Source organism: Hemiscyllium ocellatum, unplaced genomic scaffold, assembly GCF_020745735.1.
Source record: "Hemiscyllium ocellatum isolate sHemOce1 unplaced genomic scaffold, sHemOce1.pat.X.cur. scaffold_2460_pat_ctg1, whole genome shotgun sequence".
In the NCBI taxonomy this organism is placed as follows: Eukaryota; Metazoa; Chordata; class Chondrichthyes; order Orectolobiformes; family Hemiscylliidae; genus Hemiscyllium; species Hemiscyllium ocellatum.
Window position 1 is genome coordinate 26,860 of NW_026868098.1, and position 22,248 is coordinate 49,107.

Sequence of the window (22,248 nt, forward strand, 5' to 3'; positions counted from 1 at the left end):
CATGCTTGGAACGTAAAGCAACAGTAGAGATGTTTGCAATTTTCCACGCGGGAGACGAACACGATCATGACAGCAGAGGAAATTTGGCACTTTCCCACTCGACAGTTAATTCCCGGGGAAACAAATCGAATTTTGTTCTGAACGAAACAACATCAGTGGTGGCAACAGCATTTCAACAATGCTGCACCGTTGCAGTCGATCAGCAGCAATGGCAGTGGTGGGATTCGAACCAACGCCCCTGTCGAGACTGGAACCTAAATCCAGCGCCTTAGACCGCTCGGCCACACTACCAACTGCGCCAGTTCCCCATTTTCTTTCACTTCCAATTGAGCTCCTGCATAACAACAGATGGAAAGTCAAGTGAAAAGGGTTCCATGATCCCTCTCGGACTCGCACGGCTGCGTGGATGTGCCCGGCTACAATATCAATTTCGCAGCAGATAATGATAGCCCATCAATCCGGATAAAAATCAATGGTAAGCTGAGGCTATCTTCTCAGACTCTTTTCAACTACAAATGTATCTGTGAGTGCGTGAGCATACATGTTCGCTTATGATTTGGTCAAATAACCATGAACTGCTTGACATTACTGCAATTTCGATTCTTACTTTGCTAAATGATTTCACCCATTGCTCGAAATAGGACAACTTTGACGTTTACACGGAACATGAAACACACCGGACTACAGGGAAAATAAACAAAGCTGAGCAGGCCGTGTTCCACATCATACCGTGCAGCATAGTTTCAGTCACTGTGTCTGTTTTGTAGAATAATAGTCCCAAAGAATGTTCTCCACACTAACACCGGAGGTAGCATTACAATCCGAGAACGACCGATCACATTGTGAGGATGCTCTGACCTCGGGGCCAGTTCGAGATGCCACTTTCCTTGCCTTTTATGCAATTGGCTGCAGGGATGTTCACCTGGACATGAGCCACATCGACATCAACTGAGTTGGAAACCTGCGTGGGAATCGACGAGAAGCGACTCAAAAAATCTTGCTAAATTCCATGGTGCTTATTAGAAATGCAGTTTCTGTTCACCTCAATTTAAAAGGCAGTTTCTGAACAGAGGAACTGAAATCAAAAGCTAATTATCTCACCCCACCCCCACTCCGGGAGTGGTGCTAACTGCACTTGATTGCTTTTTGTTCTCGATGTGAAGAGCTCTCACGCCTGAGTCACCTTCACGCCTCTTGTTGCTGAGTGACTCAAAAAGAAGGAGTTTCAACAGAGCTGCAACTGCCTCACTTTCCAGTCGCTCTCCCCGTTTACATTTTCCTGCTCATCAGTGATTTAATGAAAACCAAAAGGATGCGATGTTATTCTGCAGCCTCTTTGTCGATTCCTCCGTTTAAATTCCAACATGGCTTAGATCTCGGGGCGCACCTTAATGCTAGCTTTGAAAGCACAGGTCCAGAGCTTCCTCTGAGAGTGCAATTTCTTTCATTGCTGTTGCTGATTGAATGAGCCACTAACGTGCGAACTGCTCCAAAACATGATGCAGGACCTCTGGTGCCAATTCTCGCACTTTGAATAACGACAGACAGCTTCCAAATGAGGCCTTTCAGATTCGACTTTGGGGTACATTTGGCAGACAGAATAGTTCAGGAATCCGTGGTGCACTGTGACACAGCGCATCACCTTCTTCCCTGTCTTTGAACCGGGCCGCCTCAGCAAGGAATGCAAATGCAGTATTGCTCTTCGTGGAAGGATCGGTAACTACACTCTCAAACTGAATGGCACATGATCAGAAGCAGTTTGTAGAATATCTTTACAATGCTCTGCACAGTAATCAAATGGAAATGCATTGCATTTCACTACGAGAGCAGATTTGTTCAAGCAAATTCGAAGGCAGGTTTGCAGATGGGAAAGCAAGCAGGAAAGCTCCGTTCTTGTCCATGTAAAAGGCTGCAGATGAAGAACAAAACAGTTTCGACCGCGGGAACCTATCTTGCGGAAGGTGAACGTGCTGATCACTATGCTACAGAAACAAGCCCACAGCCGCCCCTGCTGCAGCTCAGTGGTATCCGACACTGAAAGTTGAAGACGTTCTACCTTTCACCTTTCTGTTTCCAAATGCTCGTTGTTTCATGGGAGTTGTTTAATTTTGGCTGTGTGGTATGCATGGACGAGATACACCGAAGTATCTGTTTTCACGCGGTGTAGCCCAATAACGTTGTGTTGCTTACACCGGCTTTAAAAGGATAACTTTTTAGCCGAGCTGGCCGTCGCAGTCTGTGGCACAATCATTTAGTCTGTTCGACTGCTCACTGGAAAGGTAGTATTGTGAAACACTGCAGAAACGAAGGACTTCCTTACTTTTGCTGCGACTGCCCATACTCTGTGAAATTTTCCCAGATTCTCAGTTGAGGAGTTTTTGCAGCTGGAAATTACCTCAGAAAGCCTGTTAATTCGTAATGTATTGAACGAATCGCAAAACAGAAAACATTTGGCACGCAACACAAACAAAACTGGCAAACCAAATGCATTTTCAGATACAGTGAGCATGAATGCTAAATGTGAGACACTCCGAGGGCATGAGCCGTAAAGTAATCTCACAACTAACAACAGGGCAATTCCAAATTACTTTTCAATGATACTTGAGCCTCAGTGCACCACCATATCACAGACAATGCTGAAAAGAGAGAAAGAAAGAACATAATAAGAATGGGCCACAAAAAGTGAATTTCACCAATCACAGTCTCGATTAGATTACCTTTCCCTTCAGGGGTCTCCGGGACAGAAACGAAGGAAATTGGAGAAATTCAATAGCATATGACATCAAAATTCATCGGAACGATTTTCCCACTCGCCAGAAAGCCAAATAACGATGAATCGACTCACCGCAGGACTTTGTTTCACAACAGCGATGAAATAGCAGTCACCATTCGGTTCCAGTAAAATCTCAACATGCTTGGAACGTAAAGCAACAGTAGAGATGTTTGCAATTTTCCACGCGGGAGACGAACACGATCATGACAGCAGAGGAAATTTGGCACTTTCCCACTCGACAGTTAATTCCCGGGAAACAAATCGAATTTTGTTCTGAACGAAACAACATCAGTGGTGGCAACAGCATTTCAACAATGCTGCACCGTTGCAGTCGATCAGCAGCAATGGCAGTGGTGGGATTCGAACCCACGCCCCTGTCGAGACTGGAACCTAAATCCAGCGCCTTAGACCGCTCGGCCACACTACCAACTGCGCCAGTTCCCCATTTTCTTTCACTTCCAATTGAGCTCCTGCATAACAACAGATGGAAAGTCAAGTGAAAAGGGTTCCATGATCCCTCTCGGACTCGCACGGCTGCGTGGATGTGCCCGGCTACAATATCAATTTCGCAGCAGATAATGATAGCCCATCAATCCGGATAAAAATCAATGGTAAGCTGAGGCTATCTTCTCAGACTCTTTTCAACTACAAATGTATCTGTGAGTGCGTGAGCATACATGTTCGCTTATGATTTGGTCAAATAACCATGAACTGCTTGACATTACTGCAATTTCGATTCTTACTTTGCTAAATGATTCCACCCATTGCTCGAAATAGGACAACTTTGACGTTTACACGGAACATGAAACACACCGGACTACAGGGAAAATAAACAAAGCTGAGCAGGCCGTGTTCCACATCATACCGTGCAGCATAGTTTCAGTCACTGTGTCTGTTTTGTAGAATAATAGTCCCAAAGAATGTTCTCCACACTAACACCGGAGGTAGCATTACAATCCGAGAACGACCGATCACATTGTGAGGATGCTCTGACCTCGGGGCCAGTTCGAGATGCCACTTTCCTTGCCTTTTATGCAATTGGCTGCAGGGATGTTCACACCTGGACATGAGCCACATCGACATCAACTGAGTTGGAAACCTGCGTGGGAATCGACGAGAAGCGACTCAAAAAATCTTGCTAAATTCCATGGTGCTTATTAGAAATGCAGTTTCTGTTCACCTCAATTTAAAAGGCAGTTTCTGAACAGAGGAACTGAAATCAAAAGCTAATTATCTCACCCCACCCCCACTCCGGGAGTGGTGCTAACTGCACTTGATTGCTTTTTGTTCTCGATGTGAAGAGCTCTCACGCCTGAGTCACCTTCACGCCTCTTGTTGCTGAGTGACTCAAAAAGAAGGAGTTTCAACAGAGCTGCAACTGCCTCACTTTCCCAGTCGCTCTCCCCGTTTACATTTTCCTGCTCATCAGTGATTTAATGAAAACCAAAAGGATGCGATGTTATTCTGCAGCCTCTTTGTCGATTCCTCCGTTTAAATTCCAACATGGCTTAGATCTCGGGGCGCACCTTAATGCTAGCTTTGAAAGCACAGGTCCAGAGCTTCCTCTGAGAGTGCAATTTCTTTCATTGCTGTTGCTGATTGAATGAGCCACTAACGTGCGAACTGCTCCAAAACATGATGCAGGACCTCTGGTGCCAATTCTCGCACTTTGAATAACGACAGACAGCTTCCAAATGAGGCCTTTCAGATACGACTTTGGGGTACATTTGGCAGACAGAATAGTTCAGGAATCCGTGGTGCACTGTGACACCAGCGCATCACCTTCTTCCCTGTCTTTGAACCGGGCCGCCTCAGCAAGGAATGCAAATGCAGTATTGCTCTTCGTGGAAGGATCGGTAACTACACTCTCAAACTGAATGGCACATGATCAGAAGCAGTTTGTAGAATATCTTTACAATGCTCTGCACAGTAATCAAATGGAAATGCATTGCATTTCACTACGAGAGCAGATTTGTTCAAGCAAATTCGAAGGCAGGTTTGCAGATGGGAAAGCAAGCAGGAAAGCTCCGTTCTTGTCCATGTAAAAGGCTGCAGATGAAGAACAAAACAGTTTCGACCGCGGGAACCTATCTTGCGGAAGGTGAACGTGCTGATCACTATGCTACAGAAACAAGCCCACAGCCGCCCCTGCTGCAGCTCAGTGGTATCCGACACTGAAAGTTGAAGACGTTCTACCTTTCACCTTTCTGTTTCCAAATGCTCGTTGTTTCATGGGAGTTGTTTAATTTTGGCTGTGTGGTATGCATGGACGAGATACACCGAAGTATCTGTTTTCACGCGGTGTAGCCCAATAACGTTGTGTTGCTTACACCGGCTTTAAAAGGATAACTTTTTAGCCGAGCTGGCCGTCGCAGTCTGTGGCACAATCATTTAGTCTGTTCGACTGCTCACTGGAAAGGTAGTATTGTGAAACACTGCAGAAACGAAGGACTTCCTTACTTTTGCTGCGACTGACCATACTCTGTGAAATTTTCCCAGATTCTCAGTTGAGGAGTTTTTGCAGCTGGAAATTACCTCAGAAAGCCTGTTAATTCGTAATGTATTGAACGAATCGCAAAACAGAAAACATTTGGCACGCAACACAAACAAAACTGGCAAACCAAATGCATTTTCAGATACAGTGAGCATGAATGCTAAATGTGAGACACTCCGAGGGCATGAGCCGTAAAGTAATCTCACAACTAACAACAGGGCAATTCCAAATTACTTTTCAATGATACTTGAGCCTCAGTGCACCACCATATCACAGACAATGCTGAAAAGAGAGAAAGAAAGAACATAATAAGAATGGGCCACAAAAAGTGAATTTCACCAATCACAGTCTCGATTAGATTACCTTTCCCTTCAGGGGTCTCCGGGACAGAAACGAAGGAAATTGGAGAAATTCAATAGCATATGACATCAAAATTCATCGGAACGATTTTCCCACTCGCCAGAAAGCCAAATAACGATGAATCGACTCACCGCAGGACTTTGTTTCACAACAGCGATGAAATAGCAGTCACCATTCGGTTCCAGTAAAATCTCAACATGCTTGGAACGTAAAGCAACAGTAGAGATGTTTGCAATTTTCCACGCGGGAGACGAACACGATCATGACAGCAGAGGAAATTTGGCACTTTCCCACTCGACAGTTAATTCCCGGGAAACAAATCGAATTTTGTTCTGAACGAAACAACATCAGTGGTGGCAACAGCATTTCAACAATGCTGCACCGTTGCAGTCGATCAGCAGCAATGGCAGTGGTGGGATTCGAACCCACGCCCCTGTCGAGACTGGAACCTAAATCCAGCGCCTTAGACCGCTCGGCCACACTACCAACTGCGCCAGTTCCCCATTTTCTTTCACTTCCAATTGAGCTCCTGCATAACAACAGATGGAAAGTCAAGTGAAAAGGGTTCCATGATCCCTCTCGGACTCGCACGGCTGCGTGGATGTGCCCGGCTACAATATCAATTTCGCAGCAGATAATGATAGCCCATCAATCCGGATAAAAATCAATGGTAAGCTGAGGCTATCTTCTCAGACTCTTTTCAACTACAAATGTATCTGTGAGTGCGTGAGCATACATGTTCGCTTATGATTTGGTCAAATAACCATGAACTGCTTGACATTACTGCAATTTCGATTCTTACTTTGCTAAATGATTTCACCCATTGCTCGAAATAGGACAACTTTGACGTTTACACGGAACATGAAACACACCGGACTACAGGGAAAATAAACAAAGCTGAGCAGGCCGTGTTCCACATCATACCGTGCAGCATAGTTTCAGTCACTGTGTCTGTTTTGTAGAATAATAGTCCCAAAGAATGTTCTCCACACTAACACCGGAGGTAGCATTACAATCCGAGAACGACCGATCACATTGTGAGGATGCTCTGACCTCGGGGCCAGTTCGAGATGCCACTTTCCTTGCCTTTTATGCAATTGGCTGCAGGGATGTTCACACCTGGACATGAGCCACATCGACATCAACTGAGTTGGAAACCTGCGTGGGAATCGACGAGAAGCGACTCAAAAAATCTTGCTAAATTCCATGGTGCTTATTAGAAATGCAGTTTCTGTTCACCTCAATTTAAAAGGCAGTTTCTGAACAGAGGAACTGAAATCAAAAGCTAATTATCTCACCCCACCCCCACTCCGGGAGTGGTGCTAACTGCACTTGATTGCTTTTTGTTCTCGATGTGAAGAGCTCTCACGCCTGAGTCACCTTCACGCCTCTTGTTGCTGAGTGACTCAAAAAGAAGGAGTTTCAACAGAGCTGCAACTGCCTCACTTTCCCAGTCGCTCTCCCCGTTTACATTTTCCTGCTCATCAGTGATTTAATGAAAACCAAAAGGATGCGATGTTATTCTGCAGCCTCTTTGTCGATTCCTCCGTTTAAATTCCAACATGGCTTAGATCTCGGGGCGCACCTTAATGCTAGCTTTGAAAGCACAGGTCCAGAGCTTCCTCTGAGAGTGCAATTTCTTTCATTGCTGTTGCTGATTGAATGAGCCACTAACGTGCGAACTGCTCCAAAACATGATGCAGGACCTCTGGTGCCAATTCTCGCACTTTGAATAACGACAGACAGCTTCCAAATGAGGCCTTTCAGATACGACTTTGGGGTACATTTGGCAGACAGAATAGTTCAGGAATCCGTGGTGCACTGTGACACCAGCGCATCACCTTCTTCCCTGTCTTTGAACCGGGCCGCCTCAGCAAGGAATGCAAATGCAGTATTGCTCTTCGTGGAAGGATCGGTAACTACACTCTCAAACTGAATGGCACATGATCAGAAGCAGTTTGTAGAATATCTTTACAATGCTCTGCACAGTAATCAAATGGAAATGCATTGCATTTCACTACGAGAGCAGATTTGTTCAAGCAAATTCGAAGGCAGGTTTGCAGATGGGAAAGCAAGCAGGAAAGCTCCGTTCTTGTCCATGTAAAAGGCTGCAGATGAAGAACAAAACAGTTTCGACCGCGGGAACCTATCTTGCGGAAGGTGAACGTGCTGATCACTATGCTACAGAAACAAGCCCACAGCCGCCCCTGCTGCAGCTCAGTGGTATCCGACACTGAAAGTTGAAGACGTTCTACCTTTCACCTTTCTGTTTCCAAATGCTCGTTGTTTCATGGGAGTTGTTTAATTTTGGCTGTGTGGTATGCATGGACGAGATACACCGAAGTATCTGTTTTCACGCGGTGTAGCCCAATAACGTTGTGTTGCTTACACCGGCTTTAAAAGGATAACTTTTTAGCCGAGCTGGCCGTCGCAGTCTGTGGCACAATCATTTAGTCTGTTCGACTGCTCACTGGAAAGGTAGTATTGTGAAACACTGCAGAAACGAAGGACTTCCTTACTTTTGCTGCGACTGACCATACTCTGTGAAATTTTCCCAGATTCTCAGTTGAGGAGTTTTTGCAGCTGGAAATTACCTCAGAAAGCCTGTTAATTCGTAATGTATTGAACGAATCGCAAAACAGAAAACATTTGGCACGCAACACAAACAAAACTGGCAAACCAAATGCATTTTCAGATACAGTGAGCATGAATGCTAAATGTGAGACACTCCGAGGGCATGAGCCGTAAAGTAATCTCACAACTAACAACAGGGCAATTCCAAATTACTTTTCAATGATACTTGAGCCTCAGTGCACCACCATATCACAGACAATGCTGAAAAGAGAGAAAGAAAGAACATAATAAGAATGGGCCACAAAAAGTGAATTTCACCAATCACAGTCTCGATTAGATTACCTTTCCCTTCAGGGGTCTCCGGGACAGAAACGAAGGAAATTGGAGAAATTCAATAGCATATGACATCAAAATTCATCGGAACGATTTTCCCACTCGCCAGAAAGCCAAATAACGATGAATCGACTCACCGCAGGACTTTGTTTCACAACAGCGATGAAATAGCAGTCACCATTCGGTTCCAGTAAAATCTCAACATGCTTGGAACGTAAAGCAACAGTAGAGATGTTTGCAATTTTCCACGCGGGAGACGAACACGATCATGACAGCAGAGGAAATTTGGCACTTTCCCACTCGACAGTTAATTCCCGGGAAACAAATCGAATTTTGTTCTGAACGAAACAACATCAGTGGTGGCAACAGCATTTCAACAATGCTGCACCGTTGCAGTCGATCAGCAGCAATGGCAGTGGTGGGATTCGAACCCACGCCCCTGTCGAGACTGGAACCTAAATCCAGCGCCTTAGACCGCTCGGCCACACTACCAACTGCGCCAGTTCCCCATTTTCTTTCACTTCCAATTGAGCTCCTGCATAACAACAGATGGAAAGTCAAGTGAAAAGGGTTCCATGATCCCTCTCGGACTCGCACGGCTGCGTGGATGTGCCCGGCTACAATATCAATTTCGCAGCAGATAATGATAGCCCATCAATCCGGATAAAAATCAATGGTAAGCTGAGGCTATCTTCTCAGACTCTTTTCAACTACAAATGTATCTGTGAGTGCGTGAGCATACATGTTCGCTTATGATTTGGTCAAATAACCATGAACTGCTTGACATTACTGCAATTTCGATTCTTACTTTGCTAAATGATTTCACCCATTGCTCGAAATAGGACAACTTTGACGTTTACACGGAACATGAAACACACCGGACTACAGGGAAATAAACAAAGCTGAGCAGGCCGTGTTCCACATCATACCGTGCAGCATAGTTTCAGTCACTGTGTCTGTTTTGTAGAATAATAGTCCCAAAGAATGTTCTCCACACTAACACCGGAGGTAGCATTACAATCCGAGAACGACCGATCACATTGTGAGGATGCTCTGACCTCGGGGCCAGTTCGAGATGCCACTTTCCTTGCCTTTTATGCAATTGGCTGCAGGGATGTTCACACCTGGACATGAGCCACATCGACATCAACTGAGTTGGAAACCTGCGTGGGAATCGACGAGAAGCGACTCAAAAAATCTTGCTAAATTCCATGGTGCTTATTAGAAATGCAGTTTCTGTTCACCTCAATTTAAAAGGCAGTTTCTGAACAGAGGAACTGAAATCAAAAGCTAATTATCTCACCCCACCCCCACTCCGGGAGTGGTGCTAACTGCACTTGATTGCTTTTTGTTCTCGATGTGAAGAGCTCTCACGCCTGAGTCACCTTCACGCCTCTTGTTGCTGAGTGACTCAAAAAGAAGGAGTTTCAACAGAGCTGCAACTGCCTCACTTTCCCAGTCGCTCTCCCCGTTTACATTTTCCTGCTCATCAGTGATTTAATGAAAACCAAAAGGATGCGATGTTATTCTGCAGCCTCTTTGTCGATTCCTCCGTTTAAATTCCAACATGGCTTAGATCTCGGGGCGCACCTTAATGCTAGCTTTGAAAGCACAGGTCCAGAGCTTCCTCTGAGAGTGCAATTTCTTTCATTGCTGTTGCTGATTGAATGAGCCACTAACGTGCGAACTGCTCCAAAACATGATGCAGGACCTCTGGTGCCAATTCTCGCACTTTGAATAACGACAGACAGCTTCCAAATGAGGCCTTTCAGATACGACTTTGGGGTACATTTGGCAGACAGAATAGTTCAGGAATCCGTGGTGCACTGTGACACCAGCGCATCACCTTCTTCCCTGTCTTTGAACCGGGCCGCCTCAGCAAGGAATGCAAATGCAGTATTGCTCTTCGTGGAAGGATCGGTAACTACACTCTCAAACTGAATGGCACATGATCAGAAGCAGTTTGTAGAATATCTTTACAATGCTCTGCACAGTAATCAAATGGAAATGCATTGCATTTCACTACGAGAGCAGATTTGTTCAAGCAAATTCGAAGGCAGGTTTGCAGATGGGAAAGCAAGCAGGAAAGCTCCGTTCTTGTCCATGTAAAAGGCTGCAGATGAAGAACAAAACAGTTTCGACCGCGGGAACCTATCTTGCGGAAGGTGAACGTGCTGATCACTATGCTACAGAAACAAGCCCACAGCCGCCCCTGCTGCAGCTCAGTGGTATCCGACACTGAAAGTTGAAGACGTTCTACCTTTCACCTTTCTGTTTCCAAATGCTCGTTGTTTCATGGGAGTTGTTTAATTTTGGCTGTGTGGTATGCATGGACGAGATACACCGAAGTATCTGTTTTCACGCGGTGTAGCCCAATAACGTTGTGTTGCTTACACCGGCTTTAAAAGGATAACTTTTTAGCCGAGCTGGCCGTCGCAGTCTGTGGCACAATCATTTAGTCTGTTCGACTGCTCACTGGAAAGGTAGTATTGTGAAACACTGCAGAAACGAAGGACTTCCTTACTTTTGCTGCGACTGACCATACTCTGTGAAATTTTCCCAGATTCTCAGTTGAGGAGTTTTTGCAGCTGGAAATTACCTCAGAAAGCCTGTTAATTCGTAATGTATTGAACGAATCGCAAAACAGAAAACATTTGGCACGCAACACAAACAAAACTGGCAAACCAAATGCATTTTCAGATACAGTGAGCATGAATGCTAAATGTGAGACACTCCGAGGGCATGAGCCGTAAAGTAATCTCACAACTAACAACAGGGCAATTCCAAATTACTTTTCAATGATACTTGAGCCTCAGTGCACCACCATATCACAGACAATGCTGAAAAGAGAGAAAGAAAGAACATAATAAGAATGGGCCACAAAAAGTGAATTTCACCAATCACAGTCTCGATTAGATTACCTTTCCCTTCAGGGGTCTCCGGGACAGAAACGAAGGAAATTGGAGAAATTCAATAGCATATGACATCAAAATTCATCGGAACGATTTTCCCACTCGCCAGAAAGCCAAATAACGATGAATCGACTCACCGCAGGACTTTGTTTCACAACAGCGATGAAATAGCAGTCACCATTCGGTTCCAGTAAAATCTCAACATGCTTGGAACGTAAAGCAACAGTAGAGATGTTTGCAATTTTCCACGCGGGAGACGAACACGATCATGACAGCAGAGGAAATTTGGCACTTTCCCACTCGACAGTTAATTCCCGGGAAACAAATCGAATTTTGTTCTGAACGAAACAACATCAGTGGTGGCAACAGCATTTCAACAATGCTGCACCGTTGCAGTCGATCAGCAGCAATGGCAGTGGTGGGATTCGAACCCACGCCCCTGTCGAGACTGGAACCTAAATCCAGCGCCTTAGACCGCTCGGCCACACTACCAACTGCGCCTGTTCCCCATTTTCTTTCACTTCCAATTGAGCTCCTGCATAACAACAGATGGAAAGTCAAGTGAAAAGGGTTCCATGATCCCTCTCGGACTCGCACGGCTGCGTGGATGTGCCCGGCTACAATATCAATTTCGCAGCAGATAATGATAGCCCATCAATCCGGATAAAAATCAATGGTAAGCTGAGGCTATCTTCTCAGACTCTTTTCACTACAAATGTATCTGTGAGTGCGTGAGCATACATGTTCGCTTATGATTTGGTCAAATAACCATGAACTGCTTGACATTACTGCAATTTCGATTCTTACTTTGCTAAATGATTTCACCCATTGCTCGAAATAGGACAACTTTGACGTTTACACGGAACATGAAACACACCGGACTACAGGGAAAATAAACAAAGCTGAGCAGGCCGTGTTCCACATCATACCGTGCAGCATAGTTTCAGTCACTGTGTCTGTTTTGTAGAATAATAGTCCCAAAGAATGTTCTCCACACTAACACCGGAGGTAGCATTACAATCCGAGAACGACCGATCACATTGTGAGGATGCTCTGACCTCGGGGCCAGTTCGAGATGCCACTTTCCTTGCCTTTTATGCAATTGGCTGCAGGGATGTTCACACCTGACATGAGCCACATCGACATCAACTGAGTTGGAAACCTGCGTGGGAATCGACGAGAAGCGACTCAAAAAATCTTGCTAAATTCCATGGTGCTTATTAGAAATGCAGTTTCTGTTCACCTCAATTTAAAAGGCAGTTTCTGAACAGAGGAACTGAAATCAAAAGCTAATTATCTCACCCCACCCCCACTCCGGGAGTGGTGCTAACTGCACTTGATTGCTTTTTGTTCTCGATGTGAAGAGCTCTCACGCCTGAGTCACCTTCACGCCTCTTGTTGCTGAGTGACTCAAAAAGAAGGAGTTTCAACAGAGCTGCAACTGCCTCACTTTCCCAGTCGCTCTCCCGTTTACATTTTCCTGCTCATCAGTGATTTAATGAAAACCAAAAGGATGCGATGTTATTCTGCAGCCTCTTTGTCGATTCCTCCGTTTAAATTCCAACATGGCTTAGATCTCGGGCGCACCTTAATGCTAGCTTTGAAAGCACAGGTCCAGAGCTTCCTCTGAGAGTGCAATTCTTTCATTGCTGTTGCTGATTGAATGAGCCACTAACGTGCGAACTGCTCCAAAACATGATGCAGGACCTCTGGTGCCAATTCTCGCACTTTGAATAACGACAGACAGCTTCCAAATGAGGCCTTTCAGATACGACTTTGGGGTACATTTGGCAGACAGAATAGTTCAGGAATCCGTGGTGCACTGTGACACCAGCGCATCACCTTCTTCCCTGTCTTTGAACCGGGCCGCCTCAGCAAGGAATGCAAATGCAGTATTGCTCTTCGTGGAAGGATCGGTAACTACACTCTCAACTGAATGGCACATGATCAGAAGCAGTTTGTAGAATATCTTTACAATGCTCTGCACAGTAATCAAATGGAAATGCATTGCATTTCACTACGAGAGCAGATTTGTTCAAGCAAATTCGAAGGCAGGTTTGCAGATGGGAAAGCAAGCAGGAAAGCTCCGTTCTTGTCCATGTAAAAGGCTGCAGATGAAGAACAAAACAGTTTCGACCGCGGGAACCTATCTTGCGGAAGGTGAACGTGCTGATCACTATGCTACAGAAACAAGCCCACAGCCGCCCCTGCTGCAGCTCAGTGGTATCCGACACTGAAAGTTGAAGACGTTCTACCTTTCACCTTTCTGTTTCCAAATGCTCGTTGTTTCATGGGAGTTGTTTAATTTTGGCTGTGTGGTATGCATGGACGAGATACACCGAAGTATCTGTTTTCACGCGGTGTAGCCCAATAACGTTGTGTTGCTTACACCGGCTTTAAAAGGATAACTTTTTAGCCGAGCTGGCCGTCGCAGTCTGTGGCACAATCATTTAGTCTGTTCGACTGCTCACTGGAAAGGTAGTATTGTGAAACACTGCAGAAACGAAGGACTTCCTTACTTTTGCTGCGACTGACCATACTCTGTGAAATTTTCCCAGATTCTCAGTTGAGGAGTTTTTGCAGCTGGAAATTACCTCAGAAAGCCTGTTAATTCGTAATGTATTGAACGAATCGCAAAACAGAAAACATTTGGCACGCAACACAAACAAAACTGGCAAACCAAATGCATTTTCAGATACAGTGAGCATGAATGCTAAATGTGAGACACTCCGAGGGCATGAGCCGTAAAGTAATCTCACAACTAACAACAGGGCAATTCCAAATTACTTTTCAATGATACTTGAGCCTCAGTGCACCACCATATCACAGACAATGCTGAAAAGAGAGAAAGAAAGAACATAATAAGAATGGGCCACAAAAAGTGAATTTCACCAATCACAGTCTCGATTAGATTACCTTTCCCTTCAGGGGTCTCCGGGACAGAAACGAAGGAAATTGGAGAAATTCAATAGCATATGACATCAAAATTCATCGGAACGATTTTCCCACTCGCCAGAAAGCCAAATAACGATGAATCGACTCACCGCAGGACTTTGTTTCACAACAGCGATGAAATAGCAGTCACCATTCGGTTCCAGTAAAATCTCAACATGCTTGGAACGTAAAGCAACAGTAGAGATGTTTGCAATTTTCCACGCGGGAGACGAACACGATCATGACAGCAGAGGAAATTTGGCACTTTCCCACTCGACAGTTAATTCCCGGGGAAACAAATCGAATTTTGTTCTGAACGAAACAACATCAGTGGTGGCAACAGCATTTCAACAATGCTGCACCGTTGCAGTCGATCAGCAGCAATGGCAGTGGTGGGATTCGAACCCACGCCCCTGTCGAGACTGGAACCTAAATCCAGCGCCTTAGACCGCTCGGCCACACTACCAACTGCGCCAGTTCCCCATTTTCTTTCACTTCCAATTGAGCTCCTGCATAACAACAGATGGAAAGTCAAGTGAAAAGGGTTCCATGATCCCTCTCGGACTCGCACGGCTGCGTGGATGTGCCCGCTACAATATCAATTTCGCAGCAGATAATGATAGCCCATCAATCCGGATAAAAATCAATGGTAAGCTGAGGCTATCTTCTCAGACTCTTTTCAACTACAAATGTATCTGTGAGTGCGTGAGCATACATGTTCGCTTATGATTTGGTCAAATAACCATGAACTGCTTGACATTACTGCAATTTCGATTCTTACTTTGCTAAATGATTTCACCCATTGCTCGAAATAGGACAACTTTGACGTTTACACGGAACATGAAACACACCGGACTACAGGGAAAATAAACAAAGCTGAGCAGGCCGTGTTCCACATCATACCGTGCAGCATAGTTTCAGTCACTGTGTCTGTTTTGTAGAATAATAGTCCCAAAGAATGTTCTCCACACTAACACCGGAGGTAGCATTACAATCCGAGAACGACCGATCACATTGTGAGGATGCTCTGACCTCGGGGCCAGTTCGAGATGCCACTTTCCTTGCCTTTTATGCAATTGGCTGCAGGGATGTTCACACCTGGACATGAGCCACATCGACATCAACTGAGTTGGAAACCTGCGTGGGAATCGACGAGAAGCGACTCAAAAAATCTTGCTAAATTCCATGGTGCTTATTAGAAATGCAGTTTCTGTTCACCTCAATTTAAAAGGCAGTTTCTGAACAGAGGAACTGAAATCAAAAGCTAATTATCTCACCCCACCCCCACTCCGGGAGTGGTGCTAACTGCACTTGATTGCTTTTTGTTCTCGATGTGAAGAGCTCTCACGCCTGAGTCACCTTCACGCCTCTTGTTGCTGAGTGACTCAAAAAGAAGGAGTTTCAACAGAGCTGCAACTGCCTCACTTTCCCAGTCGCTCTCCCCGTTTACATTTTCCTGCTCATCAGTGATTTAATGAAAACCAAAAGGATGCGATGTTATTCTGCAGCCTCTTTGTCGATTCCTCCGTTAAAATTCCAACATGGCTTAGATCTCGGGGCGCACCTTAATGCTAGCTTTGAAAGCACAGGTCCAGAGCTTCCTCTGAGAGTGCAATTTCTTTCATTGCTGTTGCTGATTGAATGAGCCACTAACGTGCGAACTGCTCCAAAACATGATGCAGGACCTCTGGTGCCAATTCTCGCACTTTGAATAACGACAGACAGCTTCCAAATGAGGCCTTTCAGATACGACTTTGGGGTACATTTGGCAGACAGAATAGTTCAGGAATCCGTGGTGCACTGTGACACCAGCGCATCACCTTCTTCCCTGTCTTTGAACCGGGCCGCCTCAGCAAGGAATGCAAATGCAGTATTGCTCTTCGTGGAAGGATCGGTAACTACACTCTCAAACTGAATGGCACATGATCAGAAGCAGTTTGTAGAATATCTTTACAATGCTCTGCACAGTAATCAAATGGAAATGCATTGCATTTCACTACGAGAGCAGATTTGTTCAAGCAAATTCGAAGGCAGGTTTGCAGATGGGAAAGCAAGCAGGAAAGCTCCGTTCTTGTCCATGTAAAAGGCTGCAGATGAAGAACAAAACAGTTTCGACCGCGGGAACCTATCTTGCGGAAGGTGAACGTGCTGATCACTATGCTACAGAAACAAGCCCACAGCCGCCCCTGCTGCAGCTCAGTGGTATCCGACACTGAAAGTTGAAGACGTTCTACCTTTCACCTTTCTGTTTCCAAATGCTCGTTGTTTCATGGGAGTTGTTTAATTTTGGCTGTGTGGTATGCATGGACGAGATACACCGAAGTATCTGTTTTCACGCGGTGTAGCCCAATAACGTTGTGTTGCTTACACCGGCTTTAAAAGGATAACTTTTTAGCCGAGCTGGCCGTCGCAGTCTGTGGCACAATCATTTAGTCTGTTCGACTGCTCACTGGAAAGGTAGTATTGTGAAACACTGCAGAAACGAAGGACTTCCTTACTTTTGCTGCGACTGACCATACTCTGTGAAATTTTCCCAGATTCTCAGTTGAGGAGTTTTTGCAGCTGGAAATTACCTCAGAAAGCCTGTTAATTCGTAATGTATTGAACGAATCGCAAAACAGAAAACATTTGGCACGCAACACAAACAAAACTGGCAAACCAAATGCATTTTCAGATACAGTGAGCATGAATGCTAAATGTGAGACACTCCGAGGGCATGAGCCGTAAAGTAATCTCACAACTAACAACAGGGCAATTCCAATTACTTTTCAATGATACTTGAGCCTCAGTGCACCACCATATCACAGACAATGCTGAAAAGAGAGAAAGAAAGAACATAATAAGAATGGGCCACAAAAAGTGAATTTCACCAATCACAGTCTCGATTAGATTACCTTTCCCTTCAGGGGTCTCCGGACAGAAACGAAGGAAATTGGAGAAATTCAATAGCATATGACATCAAAATTCATCGGAACGATTTTCCCACTCGCCAGAAAGCCAAATAACGATGAATCGACTCACCGCAGGACTTTGTTTCACAACAGCGATGAAATAGCAGTCACCATTCGGTTCCAGTAAAATCTCAACATGCTTGGAACGTAAAGCAACAGTAGAGATGTTTGCAATTTTCCACGCGGGAGACGAACACGATCATGACAGCAGAGGAAATTTGGCACTTTCCCACTCGACAGTTAATTCCCGGGGAAACAAATCGAATTTTGTTCTGAACGAAACAACATCAGTGGTGGCAACAGCATTTCAACAAGCTGCACCGTTGCAGTCGATCAGCAGCAATGGCAGTGGTGGGATTCGAACCCACGCCCCTGTCGAGACTGGAACCTAAATCCAGCGCCTTAGACCGCTCGGCCACACTACCAACTGCGCCTGTTCCCCATTTTCTTTCACTTCCAATTGAGCTCCTGCATAACAACAGATGGAAAGTCAAGTGAAAAGGGTTCCTTGATCCCTCTCGGACTCGCACGGCTGCGTGGATGTGCCCGGCTACAATATCAATTTCGCAGCAGATAATGATAGCCCATCAATCCGGATAAAAATCAATGGTAAGCTGAGGCTATCTTCTCAGACTCTTTTCAACTACAAATGTATCTGTGAGTGCGTGAGCATACATGTTCGCTTATGATTTGGTCAAATAACCATGAACTGCTTGACATTACTGCAATTTCGATTCTTACTTTGCTAAATGATTTCACCCATTGCTCGAAATAGGACAACTTTGACGTTTACACGGAACATGAAACACACCGGACTACAGGGAAAATAAACAAAGCTGAGCAGGCCGTGTTCCACATCATACCGTGCAGCATAGTTTCAGTCACTGTGTCTGTTTTGTAGAATAATAGTCCCAAAGAATGTTCTCCACACTAACACCGGAGGTAGCATTACAATCCGAGAACGACCGATCACATTGTGAGGATGCTCTGACCTCGGGGCCAGTTCGAGATGCCACTTTCCTTGCCTTTTATGCAATTGGCTGCAGGGATGTTCACACCTGGACATGAGCCACATCGACATCAACTGAGTTGGAAACCTGCGTGGGAATCGACGAGAAGCGACTCAAAAAATCTTGCTAAATTCCATGGTGCTTATTAGAAATGCAGTTTCTGTTCACCTCAATTAAAAGGCAGTTTCTGAACAGAGGAACTGAAATCAAAAGCTAATTATCTCACCCCACCCCCACTCCGGGAGTGGTGCTAACTGCACTTGATTGCTTTTTGTTCTCGATGTGAAGAGCTCTCACGCCTGAGTCACCTTCACGCCTCTTGTTGCTGAGTGACTCAAAAAGAAGGAGTTTCAACAGAGCTGCAACTGCCTCACTTTCCCAGTCGCTCTCCCCGTTTACATTTTCCTGCTCATCAGTGATTTAATGAAAACCAAAAGGATGCGATGTTATTCTGCAGCCTCTTTGTCGATTCCTCCGTTTAAATTCCAACATGGCTTAGATCTCGGGGCGCACCTTAATGCTAGCTTTGAAAGCACAGGTCCAGAGCTTCCTCTGAGAGTGCAATTTCTTTCATTGCTGTTGCTGATTGAATGAGCCACTAACGTGCGAACTGCTCCAAAACATGATGCAGGACCTCTGGTGCCAATTCTCGCACTTTGAATAACGACAGACAGCTTCCAAATGAGGCCTTTCAGATACGACTTTGGGTACATTTGGCAGACAGAATAGTTCAGGAATCCGTGGTGCACTGTGACACCAGCGCATCACCTTCTTCCCTGTCTTTGAACCGGGCCGCCTCAGCAAGGAATGCAAATGCAGTATTGCTCTTCGTGGAAGGATCGGTAACTACACTCTCAAACTGAATGGCACATGATCAGAAGCAGTTTGTAGAATATCTTTACAATGCTCTGCACAGTAATCAAATGGAAATGCATTGCATTTCACTACGAGAGCAGATTTGTTCAAGCAAATTCGAAGGCAGGTTTGCAGATGGGAAAGCAAGCAGGAAAGCTCCGTTCTTGTCCATGTAAAAGGCTGCAGATGAAGAACAAAACAGTTTCGACCGCGGGAACCTATCTTGCGGAAGGTGAACGTGCTGATCACTATGCTACAGAAACAAGCCCACAGCCGCCCCTGCTGCAGCTCAGTGGTATCCGACACTGAAAGTTGAAGACGTTCTACCTTTCACCTTTCTGTTTCCAAATGCTCGTTGTTTCATGGAGTTGTTTAATTTTGGCTGTGTGGTATGCATGGACGAGATACACCGAAGTATCTGTTTTCACGCGGTGTAGCCCAATAACGTTGTGTTGCTTACACCGGCTTTAAAAGGATAACTTTTTAGCCGAGCTGGCCGTCGCAGTCTGTGGCACAATCATTTAGTCTGTTCGACTGCTCACTGGAAAGGTAGTATTGTGAAACACTGCAGAAACGAAGGACTTCCTTACTTTTGCTGCGACTGACCATACTCTGTGAAATTTTCCCAGATTCTCAGTTGAGGAGTTTTTGCAGCTGGAAATTACCTCAGAAAGCCTGTTAATTCGTAATGTATTGAACGAATCGCAAAACAGAAAACATTTGGCACGCAACACAAACAAAACTGGCAAACCAAATGCATTTTCAGATACAGTGAGCATGAATGCTAAATGTGAGACACTCCGAGGGCATGAGCCGTAAAGTAATCTCACAACTAACAACAGGGCAATTCCAAATTACTTTTCAATGATACTTGAGCCTCAGTGCACCACCATATCACAGACAATGCTGAAAAGAGAGAAAGAAAGAACATAATAAGAATGGGCCACAAAAAGTGAATTTCACCAATCACAGTCTCGATTAGATTACCTTTCCCTTCAGGGGTCTCCGGGACAGAAACGAAGGAAATTGGAGAAATTCAATAGCATATGACATCAAAATTCATCGGAACGATTTTCCCACTCGCCAGAAAGCCAAATAACGATGAATCGACTCACCGCAGGACTTTGTTTCACAACAGCGATGAAATAGCAGTCACCATTCGGTTCCAGTAAAATCTCAACATGCTTGGAACGTAAAGCAACAGTAGAGATGTTTGCAATTTTCCACGCGGGAGACGAACACGATCATGACAGCAGAGGAAATTTGGCACTTTCCCACTCGACAGTTAATTCCCGGGGAAACAAATCGAATTTTGTTCTGAACGAAACAACATCAGTGGTGGCAACAGCATTTCAACAATGCTGCACCGTTGCAGTCGATCAGCAGCAATGGCAGTGGTGGGATTCGAACCAACGCCCCTGTCGAGACTGGAACCTAAATCCAGCGCCTTAGACCGCTCGGCCACACTACCAACTGCGCCTGTTCCCCATTTTCTTTCACTTCCAATTGAGCTCCTGCATAACAACAGATGGAAAGTCAAGTGAAAAGGGTTCCATGATCCCTCTCGGACTCGCACGGCTGCGTGGATGTGCCCGGCTACAATATCAATTTCGCAGCAGATAATGATAGCCCATCAATCCGGATAAAAATCAATGGTAAGCTGAGGCTATCTTCTCAGACTCTTTTCAACTACAAATGTATCTGTGCGTGCGTGAGCATACATGTTCGCTTATGATTTGGTCAAATAACCATGAACTGCTTGACATTACTGCAATTTCGATTCTTACTTTGCTAAATGATTTCACCCATTGCTCGAAATAGGACAACTTTGACGTTTACACGGAACATGAAACACACCGGACTACAGGGAAAATAAACAAAGCTGAGCAGGCCGTGTTCCACATCATACCGTGCAGCATAGTTTCAGTCACTGTGTCTGTTTTGTAGAATAATAGTCCCAAAGAATGTTCTCCACACTAACACCGGAGGTAGCATTACAATCCGAGAACGACCGATCACATTGTGAGGATGCTCTGACCTCGGGGCCAGTTCGAGATGCCACTTTCCTTGCCTTTTATGCAATTGGCTGCAGGGATGTTCACACCTGGACATGAGCCACATCGACATCAACTGAGTTGGAAACCTGCGTGGGAATCGACGAGAAGCGACTCAAAAAATCTTGCTAAATTCCATGGTGCTTATTAGAAATGCAGTTTCTGTTCACCTCAATTTAAAAGGCAGTTTCTGAACAGAGGAACTGAAATCAAAAGCTAATTATCTCACCCCACCCCCACTCCGGGAGTGGTGCTAACTGCACTTGATTGCTTTTTGTTCTCGATGTGAAGAGCTCTCACGCCTGAGTCACCTTCACGCCTCTTGTTGCTGAGTGACTCAAAAAGAAGGAGTTTCAACAGAGCTGCAACTGCCTCACTTTCCCAGTCGCTCTCCCCCGTTTACATTTTCCTGCTCATCAGTGATTTAATGAAAACCAAAAGGATGCGATGTTATTCTGCAGCCTCTTTGTCGATTCCTCCGTTTAAATTCCAACATGGCTTAGATCTCGGGGCGCACCTTAATGCTAGCTTTGAAAGCACAGGTCCAGAGCTTCCTCTGAGAGTGCAATTTCTTTCATTGCTGTTGCTGATTGAATGAGCCACTAACGTGCGAACTGCTCCAAAACATGATGCAGGACCTCTGGTGCCAATTCTCGCACTTTGAATAACGACAGACAGCTTCCAAATGAGGCCTTTCAGATACGACTTTGGGGTACATTTGGCAGACAGAATAGTTCAGGAATCCGTGGTGCACTGTGACACCAGCGCATCACCTTCTTCCCTGTCTTTGAACCGGGCCGCCTCAGCAAGGAATGCAAATGCAGTATTGCTCTTCGTGGAAGGATCGGTAACTACACTCTCAAACTGAATGGCACATGATCAGAAGCAGTTTGTAGAATATCTTTACAATGCTCTGCACAGTAATCAAATGGAAATGCATTGCATTTCACTACGAGAGCAGATTTGTTCAAGCAAATTCGAAGGCAGGTTTGCAGATG

The 22,248-nt window shown here is 45.2% G+C and overlaps 8 non-coding genes across 8 annotated transcripts; all 8 read right to left on the minus strand.

Moving 5' to 3' along the window:
* Positions 1-209: 209 nt before the first annotated feature.
* On the minus strand, positions 210-291 carry trnal-uag (transfer RNA leucine (anticodon UAG)). The gene has a single exon. It is a non-coding gene; the product is annotated as a tRNA-Leu (tRNA).
* Positions 292-3,118: 2,827 nt separating this feature from the next.
* Positions 3,119-3,200, minus strand: trnal-uag (transfer RNA leucine (anticodon UAG)). Its single transcript has one exon. It is a non-coding gene; the product is annotated as a tRNA-Leu (tRNA).
* A 2,831-nt stretch (positions 3,201-6,031) lies between these two features.
* trnal-uag (transfer RNA leucine (anticodon UAG)) lies at positions 6,032-6,113 on the minus strand. Its single transcript has one exon. It is a non-coding gene; the product is annotated as a tRNA-Leu (tRNA).
* Positions 6,114-8,944: 2,831 nt separating this feature from the next.
* On the minus strand, positions 8,945-9,026 carry trnal-uag (transfer RNA leucine (anticodon UAG)). Its single transcript has one exon. It is a non-coding gene; the product is annotated as a tRNA-Leu (tRNA).
* Positions 9,027-11,856: 2,830 nt separating this feature from the next.
* trnal-uag (transfer RNA leucine (anticodon UAG)) lies at positions 11,857-11,938 on the minus strand. Its single transcript has one exon. It is a non-coding gene; the product is annotated as a tRNA-Leu (tRNA).
* Positions 11,939-14,764: 2,826 nt separating this feature from the next.
* Positions 14,765-14,846, minus strand: trnal-uag (transfer RNA leucine (anticodon UAG)). Its single transcript has one exon. It is a non-coding gene; the product is annotated as a tRNA-Leu (tRNA).
* Positions 14,847-17,674: 2,828 nt separating this feature from the next.
* On the minus strand, positions 17,675-17,756 carry trnal-uag (transfer RNA leucine (anticodon UAG)). Its single transcript has one exon. It is a non-coding gene; the product is annotated as a tRNA-Leu (tRNA).
* A 2,829-nt stretch (positions 17,757-20,585) lies between these two features.
* Positions 20,586-20,667, minus strand: trnal-uag (transfer RNA leucine (anticodon UAG)). Its single transcript has one exon. It is a non-coding gene; the product is annotated as a tRNA-Leu (tRNA).
* Between the last annotated feature and the right edge of the window lie 1,581 nt (positions 20,668-22,248).